The sequence below is a fragment of the Schistosoma haematobium genome, chromosome 1, assembly GCF_000699445.3.
Source record: "Schistosoma haematobium chromosome 1, whole genome shotgun sequence".
Lineage (NCBI taxonomy): Eukaryota > Metazoa > Platyhelminthes > Trematoda > Strigeidida > Schistosomatidae > Schistosoma > Schistosoma haematobium.
In genome coordinates, this window is record NC_067196.1 from 90,376,922 (window position 1) to 90,390,039 (window position 13,118).

Here is a 13,118-nt window from a genome sequence, read left to right on the forward strand (position 1 = left end):
AGAAACTACAGCCATTAAGAAATCTATTCTTATTCAACTTAAGTTCAAAGGTGATAATGTCACAAGGTGAATCAATATGATAAGAACTTATCCTGCAGCTAAATTGATTGTTCTATCCAAAACAACATGTTCTTTGACACAATCAAAGGTCGACAGGTATCCTTGTCATGTTACCACCAACTGCGTATACAAATTTACATGTATCTGTCAAAGCATTTACATTGGTGGAAAAGAAAGGAGAGCCTACCTCTGATTCAAAGAACATATTCCGAAGAGTTTAAGATCAAATAGATTAAAAGAATTCAGAAGTGCCATTACAAGACATCTCCTTGATACAGGACATGAAGTTGATGCATTGAAGTCGTTCAATATGATTAACAAACAATCAAACACAAACCTATTGAAATTTGCCGAAGCGATAGCAATCAAACGTCTAAAACCAGATCTATGTATACAAAAAGAAACAGTAATAAATCTTTCTTTGCCCTGGTAACATTGACCCTCCTCCCTTTTATTTATTACGTCACTCACTAATGTAACTCTTTCAGAATTTTTAAAATTACATCATTCATAACTGACTGATTTCAATTCATAACTTTCTTTATTACCATTAATCTATTTTCAGTTACTTCTAACATGTTTGTTAATTCCATGAGTTCTAATCACTATTTCAATGTTCTGGAACCTTCCCTCCCAAAATTTACTTATTCGAAACAAAATTTTATGACCCCATTAACTCGATTGCAATATTTGCTACATCATGATACACAAGTATTCCTCCCTAATCACCCTCTTATGTATAAGTATGTCAATAAGTGTAATAACATTGATTTTAAATTGTAAGCAGCTGATGAGAACCTAACGAAATCAAATGAATTCATATTATTCTGCATCAATCTTTGTTTTTGCTCTCTTCAAGATGCAATAATCTTGCAAACATTTCTTTGATCCATAAACCTTACATTATGTGTAGCACATTTGTAACCACTCCAGGATGAGTAGTAGCCTTGGCTCCGTTAATAAGTCACCGATTCATACTTATATTCCTCACTTGTTTATGAGACACTTTTAGAGTTTATCTGATTATACAACGAAATAGGATCTAGTTTGACTCCTTCAGCTTATCCCTATAGAATCCGAAGAATATATATTTGAATGTCTTTCAAACGATTCGTTTCCAGACAATTTGAGGTGTTTAATCGAATTTTTCTTGACAGTAACCATCTACTATCAAAAGAATACAACATTTTATACTTCACCATCATTTGTTAAGTAATTTATCTCGATTTATGTTCTCTAATGTATTGGATGATGTTCACCGATGAACAATCTAAAGTCACAACAGGATAATAATAATAATAATAATGGTGCTATATGACTATATATTGAGAGAGTTGCAGTCACTAGATGTTCATGAGTAAACTGATACCTCACTATTTATTATTCGTAATCCAATTGAAAATTGGTTGGTCAGGTAATCGTGCCGTGACAGATTTAATGCAAATGATATACAGCTACGAGAAAAGATATAATGAAATTGTAATTAACAACGATCATTCGTACAACAGAAATTTAACTTCAGTATAAGTTCACCAACCTATATTGATAAAATTAAAAACATTTTTCGCACTATATCATGATCGGTTAAGGAGAATACAATAGTTAGGAAAGTGCTACTCACTGCCTACTCGCGCAACAAGTGTTGTCTACGGAATTGAGAGGATGAAAAGCGAACGTCCGGCGCTTTAACCGGGTTGGTGGACGTGGAAAATCCACCTAGGAGAGTTGGAAAACCCTGATTCCAAATCAATGGTGTACATGAGCTCCAGGATTCTGAAGGGAAAAATGGAGTATGAATCAATCGTTGGTCACAGTCAGTCAGTCAGCTACAACGTAGGACCAGGCACATGTGTGCATCGGTCCAAGTTGCTATACCTCATTAACACATCAAGATGAACACCGGATTCTTAAAAGTAGTTAATTCAGAGGTGGTAATATATAAAAGAAAGATTGCAATAAGGATATAGTACAGGAAGAAAGAATTAGTTGGTAGAAGGAAAGATATGAAGTGATTTTAATCTCTTATTTTAAGGAAAGACAGAGAGTGTATACATCTACGCCATTGTGATCGATTCTGAGCCATGTCACCCACAATCTCCAAGCATTGGTTACGATAGTCACGCGGACCTCAACCAAGTAATCTGCATCTACCAACATGGCTCAGACTAGAGGTTAGTGTCTTCAAGCACTGATGCCACGTTTTGGTTTGGCCGCCCCTGATTCTCTTCCAACCATCTCTAACACCGGTTAACATTGCACGACGTAATAATCGGTGTTCAGGCATACGCAACACGTGGCCCAACCATCTCAGTCGATGAACATTTACAACCGTATCAACTGATTTACCATCATCATTCCCTGATACCCTGTATCTAACCTCCCTATAACTTACCCGTTGATCCCAGCAGATACGAGCAATATTTCCAAAACATCTGTGGTCAAATACTAGTAGCTTACGAGTGTCTTCTACTCTTAATGGCCATATTTCGCTGCCGTAAATTAAAACAGAACGGACTGCCGCGTAGTATACTCGTCCTTTTATTGATAGACGGATATCTCGCCTTCGCCAAAGGTGACGTAAGTTGGCAAAAGCCAAACGAGCTTTTCGAATCTGTGCTGAGATTTCGTCCGATACCAGCCCATTAGGGCTGATCAGACATGGTCACCGGAGACCATCGAACTGCATCTCCCGACGTTGCTCCACTGCCTTGTGGATTAGAGCTTTAGGTCAAAAGCTCCGGGTGTCGTCCCCCAAGGAAACCACCTACTTCGGTTTGGGCACTCGGACAGTATTATAGACCTCACATAAATCGTATGATTCATGTGGCGCATATCTATTTGGTGCCTCCCTGTACCAATTTTTATGTTTTAATAAATAAAAAATAATAAGTTAGTTCACTATACTGGTCTAATAATTTTGAATTTGAAGCCTATCATACTTTACTAGAAATTATAAACATATAAACATTAAAAGGAAGTATCATTAAACTTAACAATGAACTTTGATCCACTTGAATTGAAACAAATTACGGTACTTATTGAAATCTCTAAAAGTGTTAAGGACTTTGGTTTTGGTAAACAGTGTATTTGTACATACGTGTATAACCATGGTAGGTAAAAGGATGATTTATCTTGTTAATGAATTTTTTCTTCATATTCAGAAATCTTTTATTTCAGAGGCTATATACTCGTGGCCATGTGAGAACGTTTCGAGAGGCAGAGCGGACTCTTCCCACTCTCGGCTGTACCAGGGCATTTGGGGGCGAAATAATAGTTAATAGATGCTGGCTGAAACTATTAGACTTGTCACAAAATTCAAATAATTTGATTTAAAAATATCTGATTGAGTAATGAGTACATACTGTCCAAAGAGTAACATACTAGAACAGTATACGTGTTCCATATTGCATGACTTTTTCTTATCCAGGAGATTTACAATTGTGAAATACACCCACTGAAAACGATTAGGATATATATAGAAGAATATCATCTTATGGTTACAAATACTAAGAAGACTATAATATATATTCCTTATATTTGATGTGAGCCTTGATAATACTGTTCAAAATGAATGTCTCTCAATTAGCTCACTGTAGTTGATATGACTAGTTATCCTCAAAATAATAAGTCATATATCTTAAAGATGACTTAGGTCAAGAACAGAGATCCTGACATGAGAACTTTCCACTATCGAAAACTTTCTATTTTATGATAGTTTTGTGCTTCACAGTAATACAAATCCATGGTCTAAAATGAAATCAACTCCATAATTCTCAAATCTTGCGATCTGTATAGTACCTTGAGAAAAACCATTCATATGTTGATGATTTAGTTGCTTAATAAATAACTTTGACACATATAGTCAGTCATACTAAAAACAAGACTCTATATCTGATGACATAAGATAAAGATTGCACTTGTTCAGAAATAGAATAGAGGTGAATCTTTGGGTTATTTCTATATGATCTAACTCTTTTATGATCATTGTTGTCTTCGATCAACACTACATACTTCTAACAAATTTCAAATTTGAATAAAACAACCTTCCAATTCTTTCTGATTATCAACTATTTTCCAGTGGAACATAGAAATGGCCATTTCTTAACTAATCTTCACAACTTTAATTCGGTATACTTTGACAGTTTAAGATCACACATTCATTTCTTTTCACCCACTTACTTACTTATTTACACATGCCTGTTACTCCCAATGGAGCACAGGCTGCCGACCAGCATTCTCCAACCCACTCTGTACTCGTCCAATTTTGTTCATTCTTCTCATGTCTGTCTCGATTTCTCGGTGTAACGTGTTCATAGGTCTTCCTTTCCTCCTTTGGCTCTAAGGAGTCCATGTCAGGGCTTTTCCCATTGTGTATCCTATCCACTTGCAGCACATCTTCCTGATTTCTTCCTCCGCTGAGATCTGATTTGTTCTCTCCCATAGTAGACTGTTGTTGATAGTGTCTGACCAACGGATCCAAAGTATTTTGAGTAGACAACTGTTAATAAACACTTATATCTTCTGGATGATTGTTGTGGTAGTTCTCCAAGTTTCCGCTCCATACAGTAGAAGAATATGTTCCTCATTATAAGTTTATCAAATTATAATGATGAGATTACAAATATGTGTCAATTTATGGCATAAATAGGGTGATGAAAATACTTGTGGTGAGGAAACTTGATGCTTCCAATGCTTGCTTAGTATAAACTTCAGACTCTTAGTAATTGATATACATATACTTCAAAATTAACTTACAGGTTATTCTGTCGACAGTAAATTCTGCTTGACATCTTTTACCGACAGTTGTCTTCTCATTGTCTACACACCTATGTTGTTTGATTTTACTCACTGACTTTATATAATAGATTATCAGTTCATTGTGTTTGTTGATGTAGTTCTTTATTCAATTCATGATACATTCTTATCAGAACATAGATGTCAACCAACCAGGATTACACAATCTGATTATTGTCTCTGCTGATCAAGTTCTATTTTTCCCAGTAAACTATTGATGAATCTCTGTTTAAATAAGAGTAAAGCATCATATGATATTAAGACTAGTATCAGTTATGAAGAAGCAAACAGAACGGCTGTAACAGGATGACAACTTTATCAATCCTTAATTTTCGATTGAACCGAGTAAATGTATTCTACCATTTGACTTATAAACCGCCTTATTTCAATGTCAAATATTAGTAACAACAATAAGTGTAATTTGCAAATAATTGAATGATTGAACCAAACCATTTAATAGTGTTTGATAACTCGGACATAATGGTAGAATATAAATTTTTTTCTATTTCTGCATCATATTACTACTATGATACGATAAAACGACTCTTGAACGAGATTATACTAACATTCCTTACTTACTTACTTACTTACTTACTTACACCTATTACTCCTCATGAAGGAGCATAGGCCGTCCATCAGCATTCTCCATCCAACCCTGTCCTGGGCAATCCTTTCCAGCTCCTTCCAATTGTTATTCATCGTTTTCATATCTTCTTCTATTTCCCGACGTAATGTGTTCTTTCGCCTTCCTCTTTTCCGCTTCCCTTCAGGATTCCAAGTTAGAGCTTGCCTCGTGATGCAGTTTGACGATTTGCGTAATGTATGTCCTATCCATTTCCATCGTCTTTTCCTAATTTCTTCTTCGGTTGGAGGCTGGTTTGTTTTCATCCACAGAATGGTGTTGCTGACGGTATCCGGCCAGTGAATGTTGAGTATCTTGTCTAGACAATTATTTATAAATACTTGTACCTTCTTGATGATGGTTGTATTAGTTCTCCAAGTTTCAGCTCCGTACAGTAGAATTGCCTTGACATTCGTATTGAAGATTCTGACTTTGATATTGGTTGAAAGTTGTTTTGAGTTCCATATGTTCTTCAACTGTTGGAATGCCGTCCTTGCTTTGCCATTAGACTAGATAATAATCACTCATTGAACTCTCTCGTGCATGATATTGATACTTAAGGTAGTCTCACTAGTTCGAATATGTTGGGTAGTAGCTATTTTAAAATACTTTAAACCGGCCACTATCATTCAACTCATAACCTTCTATAGATGAACGAGTTCTAACAACTGTTCACAGCAAAACAATGTGTCAAGACTGAGATCATCAGTGTATCAACTTATATAACATCTTGTGTGAAGTCGGTTACAAGTGAATATGTATCATCATGATGGAGTGACAATTCCAATAGATTTAATAAGACTGAACAACAAATTTTACACACAAATAGATGATGTTCATGAGAATATATCATTCAAGAAAAATTTATATTAATTAAAATAACAAACGACACAGCTCTATTGTTTAGTTCGTTTCATTTAGTTGACTCATCATAATGGAGTTTCATCAGTAGAATCCGATTAATACAGGACATGATGATTTAAGGTTAATTGTAAATGGTAGAGACATAATTAGTAGCCTAAGATTAATTCAAAACTCAATAGTGATGCTACTCACAAAAACTGAGTAGACATTTTATATTTTTAAATAATTTGACTAAAAAAGGTGGATGCGCACTGCTGAGGAGTCCCATACTAGGACGAAACGGCCGTCTAGTGCTTCCAGGTTTTCCATGGTGGTCTAGCTTCAATTGGCTCATGATTTCAACTTGTAAAAAAGGTCAGATACAAGTTGTGGTAAGTCTGTTTCAATATACAGAAAGTTGGTGATTCTCGTGATTTGAAATATTTCATAACAGTTTGAATTGGTGGAAATTATGAGTATGCTGTTCCACACTGATATGGTTGAGAAGATTTGTAGCTCAGGTGGATTATTTTGATGGAGTTTTGTTCTCCGAGCTGGATGGTTTGGTCGTGGACCCTTCATCGTTCTTTTGAACGACATCATCAACACAAACTCCAGGTAGATGTCAAGTGTTCGAATTTCTCTATATGTGGTTCACAGCTTGTCCTGCACACCTCGATGTTGATTGGTTCTTGTTGACCTTAAACTTGTCATTGTTTACTCCTTTGTTTTGGTTGTGTCACCCATTGATTTGGTTTTTGTTCCTATGTCTTAAGTTGGATCGATTTCAATGTGCTTGTTCATTGCTGATTGACCTGAGTGCCAAGCTTCTAAAAATTCCCTGGTGCTTCTGGAATTGCCAATATCCGAAATCTCTACATTTATTCAGTCAAATGTGTTTCCACAGTTGTCTATATGCATTAATATAATTGAGGATATGTCAAGGCGTTTGACTTCTAATTGATGTTTATGCAGGCAAAGATAAAGAGGGCGTCCACTTTGTCCGATGTAATGTTTCTCATAGTTCTCACTGATACTTAAATGAAAGCGACTCAGTCAATAAAATAATGATTCATGATCAACATTACATCACAAGGTTTTATTGTTTTCCTCCTTAAAAGTGTGGTTTCAAAATTGGAAATATCAACAAACACTGATATACACATACTTACTTATTACGAAAATGAGTTGAATCTGAGGCATCGTGGTCAGCAAAGTATATGAATACATCACCATTTTTTTCTACTATAAGCAGAAAATGAACAAATACTGAAGAATGATTCAAAAACCATAGATCAGAAACAAATAGAATGTAATTTTAAACAAGTGAACCCTACATAGAAATTTCATCTTTATATGGGAAATTCCAATAGTTCTCACATACAATTGCCGTCAGACTTCATGGTGAGTGTACAAACTTCAGACAAACGAGTTTATTCGAGTGATCATTATAATTGGCTTCAACAAATTAGATACAGTGTGAGGATTATTTGTTATCATTGTCAATGATCATCTCGCTACTAGCATACCTAAACGTTGAAAGACACTGTTACCAACAAAAATTTCAGGATAACATCTAAAGTTAGTCATTGATGTGTATCCTGAATCGAATCAGTCAAATGAACATGACGGGATGTAAATTTTAGAAAATGCAAAATATCATTGTGTGAGGTATTATAGAACAAAATAAACTTGATATGTCTAATTCTAAATGTAAGTGAATGAAATAAGTGATCATAGAAACGTTACAGACAATGATGTAGTATCTCGAGACTGATATACTATACCTCCTTATACTTGTGTATCCGTATGTCATTCATTTCAAAGTTAAAGTCACCGTGTAAATATAGAATTAGTGTTCGACTACTAATACTTATGAACAACGTGTCAACACTCAGATTCCTCTACAGTCGATAATCATTTTCAAAGCTTGTTTCAACTTGAATGGAATCGATCCAATCTAACAGTTTCAATTCTACAAAACATGGAATCAAATTCACACCATTTACTATACAGATGTTCATACAGATAGTGCTATACTGTGGAAATAAGACGATGAGTGCCAATCCATAGGAAATATATATTCTATGTTTCCTCTATGGGAAGCTGATAGTTTTGATTCTCAAGTAAGCACACTTCGGAAATCAACACTGATCAGTAAATAACTGTAACAAAATTACTATCCAATAACCAAACAGTGCCAGTGAGAAATTTCTCACAACACACAAATAACACAACATATTAGACTGAAGAATTTCATTGTTGGATGTAGTTAATGAGAATTGGTGAATGATTACGAGAGAGATCTCACCGTTTCTGCAGTCCAGATTAACATGACAACCAACTCTGAAATGACTCGTAAATTCGGACTACTTTCAAATTCTGTCTGACTCTAATAACTATCATCACGACTTACAGTTTATACAACAAGAATTCAGATTCACACATCTGATTATAATCAATACTGACGAATCCCATTGCATTCTGTAATACACATTACAAAGTTTATCACTGAGTAAGAGGTTCTTGTCAACTGTCCCCAACCATCTTGCATCAAAGTATACTGGAATTGATATTGAGTGTATTTGTCTAGTGGCCACAATTCAACATCATCGATAGAATGCTTTGATCACTGAGGAGAAACAAACATAAAACTGATCATTATTGAAGAGAAACCAGTGTCAGTCTCTTGTATGGATGATGTTCAGTGGTTACTCTGTTTAGTGGGTGATAACCACTCTGACTGCGAGAATAGGCGATGTTTGTTCTCATTCAATGGAGAGTACCAGTCCCCTCAGTATTTGAGAATCATGTTACTGATGAGTGAAAAGTAGTATGCAATCGAGTTCAAGCAGATCTCCAAACTGATCTCCTTTCACTATTCAATGTGTATTAGGCTTATTGATATCATTATTTATGTTATGTAATACAAAAGTGTGACAATATAAACAACTTACCTTTTCAAAACTTTTCCACCAGCGCTTTGATCTCCTTTCAGAACTTTCAGAAACGTTTCCGAGTTGACTTTCTAAGAATAAAAGAAAATTATTTTGTATTTGTTGAATCAGAATGTTGAAAGATGAAATTTAAAAGGATCATCTATCAGATGTTGATGAATTGCAAACGCATTTTATTTCGTGTTGTATATAAGTACGGCTAACACTATTCATTTATTCAAAGTTTTCAGATAGTAGAAACCATTAAATGGAATCGTCAATCATCATCATCATCATCATACCAAATGCTTCAACTGGTTGTTCTTTGACAATGATCTATGTATTGTTGGTTTCTTCTAAATGATCCAACTCTTAGTAATAATCAATACTTCTGTTGTATATATTAATAAGGTTTTACACGTACCTGAAAAATGTAAATATGTGAGTGTCAATATTAATTCAAATTATACAATATTTTCCATAAGACGAGAGTTTTATTAATGAATTTGTTAAGTTAGGTAAGTATATAGAAATCTGTAATGAAGCTATAGCCTGTTCAGCTAAAACAATGTGGTTCGAATCAATGTCGAAACTTACAGAACTATTTAATTTGAGGGTTTATTTACAGCTGTGTAGTAAGTCGTATGAATTGGATTCCATGTTGTGTAGAATTGAATCTGTTAGATTGGATCGATTTCATTCATATTCTGTATGATTCTTTCAGTCAATAATTCCTTCCGATTTTCCTTCTATTCTCTTTATTCCGATCTTGCTGGATTTGTGGTGACAGGTTTTCCATTTCCGTTTAGTGTAACATACTAATTAAACCTGTCGACAGGCATACACTACATTATTGTAATTGTTTGTTAGATTAATCGATATATTTAATGGGTATTTAATCCGTTCAGAGGTGACACTCATCTGTCATATTATGAACTTATGAGCTTCTATCTTTCAATCAATGAATCAATCTATCATTCTGTATTGTGACCATTCGATTGAGTAAATCGATTCATGCAACGAAGTTGAGTTAGTTGTCTCAAAACTCTATAGATTTAGGAGTGAAATGGTATGAATTTGATGGATTTTGCACGAGCATTACACATACTAATCAACCAAATTATACTGTATCATGTTTAGAAACTTTACGTGATAATCAATGTAAATATCTGATTATCGAAATAATGTAATCAATACAAAATTTTCAGAATGGGGATTTGTAAAGATTGTGGTAAACTTAATGGTTGAACTAATCAGTTGATTTAAGCTAGACGACCTGGAAGCACTGGATGTCAGTTTCATCTTAGTGTGGAAATCGTCAGAAGTGCGGATCAATCGTCCCGCACGCATGATCCTGCCCAATGGTCTACGGTCATGCGCGCTAATGCCTGTTTACCGTTATAAAACATTATTAATTTATGTTGAAGCGTGTGAATCAGGTTCCATGTTTCAAGGATTATTACCGTCGAATTTAAATAGTGAGTGCAATTTCAAATCAGTTCCTTTTTCACAATACAGATATAATGTCACTATTTAGCTCAGTTGATTATTATCTTTGGTGTATCATTTAATGTAACAATTTGAAGTTTGTAGTTGTGGAGTTCACAAGAATAATGGGTAACGGTTTACACTTCATCAGATATGTCCACATGAGAAGTGAAATTTATCACTGTACAATTGACTGTTTGCATTCTTTAACTTAACAATATCGTCGTCAGTGGGAATTTCATGAATACGGTTATGAAATTAACAGTGATCACGAATCCATTAGTCGACAAATGTCCTAGGAAAAACTAAGAGCTCCAACATCAACATACTTCAATGTGACACATGTTAGGTGTGCATTGTATTACAATTCAAGTGGAAATATATGTATATGTTCAAAGTGTCCTATGGCTTGTATATTGAGTGAATGAAAACAGAGATGAAATGGACAATGTTTGTAGATGAAATACAACATAATGGTTTTGCCTACATTGATATTGTGAAGATTCTATAGTTCAGCATTTCACATCGACGAAGATGTAGACATATGGATCATGACAATTTTGTTATTTTCCATCAGTTATTAGCATTCTTTTAAGTAAATTCCATTGTGAATCCAAGTGAACCACAATAATATCTCATCGGTTTGAGGATGGAACCGTCAACGTAGATGGTTGAATTTTCCCACTGGATACGTTAATGCTAATGACAACTGAATAAATACTTATAAAAATTGTAATACAATATTTCCTAGTTAAACTTATGCACATGATTATAATAGCTGAGATACTACTTAGTCATTCACGTTGAAGTAGATAGTTTCTCAAGTAACCACTCTCCTAAATTTTGGTCAAATGTAAAGTCAATAAGGTATTGGCTCAATATCAGGGGGTTCTGTGTCATTGGTAACTGTCAGTCATAGTAGTTTCGAACACCATTCACTACTTCACTGTCCTAAGGTCAGCTCTTTGAAAATGTGGGTTTCTAATTGTGCTAGGTGAGCTAGAGGCCATCATGAAACAACTTTAAGGGCCATACAACTGTGTTCGAGCTAACATTTTCATGTGAATACCGTTCTATCAGAAACCGATCAGTAGAACTTCCTTATAAGAGATAATAAACTCAGTGTAGTGTGAGAATTGTTCAAGAGAGTAACGGAGGAGGTGAAAATGGACTTTATCAAGGAAGTTGATAATTAACTAGTAGGTTTATCAATCTCTGAATATATATCTTAATGGTTATATTTTGTTGTGAAGTGAAACACGTGAATCCAGAGCAGTGATTTTGACATTAAATCATTTAACCAATTGTTCTTAGATTCGAATTCCACACCACCAGTTATTGTAGAGTATCGATAAACCACAATAGTTATCTAACCAAGGTTGGTTCACAGTGTAAAACTAGAGAAAGAAGATGTATCTGTTGGTGAGTTGAAAGCTACTTAATGAAATTTAATCTGTAGTGAACTGTTTGATAAAACCAGAGCAAAAGAACAGTCTTCAGTTTCACGAGATCTAGTAATCATTTAGTGATAAGTTCAAAGTATATTATTATTACTGTTATTGTTACTATGGTGATTGACAATGAATGATTATTTGTAACAGTGAATGAAATAAAATGATTGACTATTGCAGACGAATTCATGTTCAAAACAATGTGATACCATTTTAATTCATGAATATTCTCGATGATGGTGGACATGGACAGTCCACCTAAGGGAGTTGGAAAACCCTTATTCCAAATCAATGGCGTACATGAGCTTCAGGATACTGAAGGAGAAAATGGCGTGTGAATCAATTATTGGTTACCAGCTAGCATGGGACTTCATCTCCTGACGTTGCACCACTGCCTTGTGGGTTAAACCTTCTAGATCAAGGACTCCTGGTGTGGCCTCCTAAGAAAACCACCTGATTCGATTTTTGCACCCGGCTAGTATCCCAGTCCTCACATAAACTGAATGGTTTATGTGGCGCATATCTATTTGGTGCCTCATTATACCAATATTTATGCGTTTGAATAAATAAATAATTCTCAATGAATGGTTTCACCGTCTCTACAAAACTATGGAACAGTGATGGATTATTTAGATATCCGTAAAAAAATCTCTAATATTATTTTAACAGTAAACTACAAGTGTCGGTGACAAAGAGAGGAACTACAATGGACTCATACCAAACACAGTATAAATTATGATTTCTTAAACAATAATTAAGAGTACTAATGAATGCTCTTTTGATATTCATCAAACTGATAGGTTTATATTCACTTGGTATTGTTTGTTTGAGTATTCCCATTGATGTCTAGGATTGTAATTGATCAATCTCTTATTGACATATGTGCATACTGTGTATTGCATCGATATAGCCTTAATTCAAAAG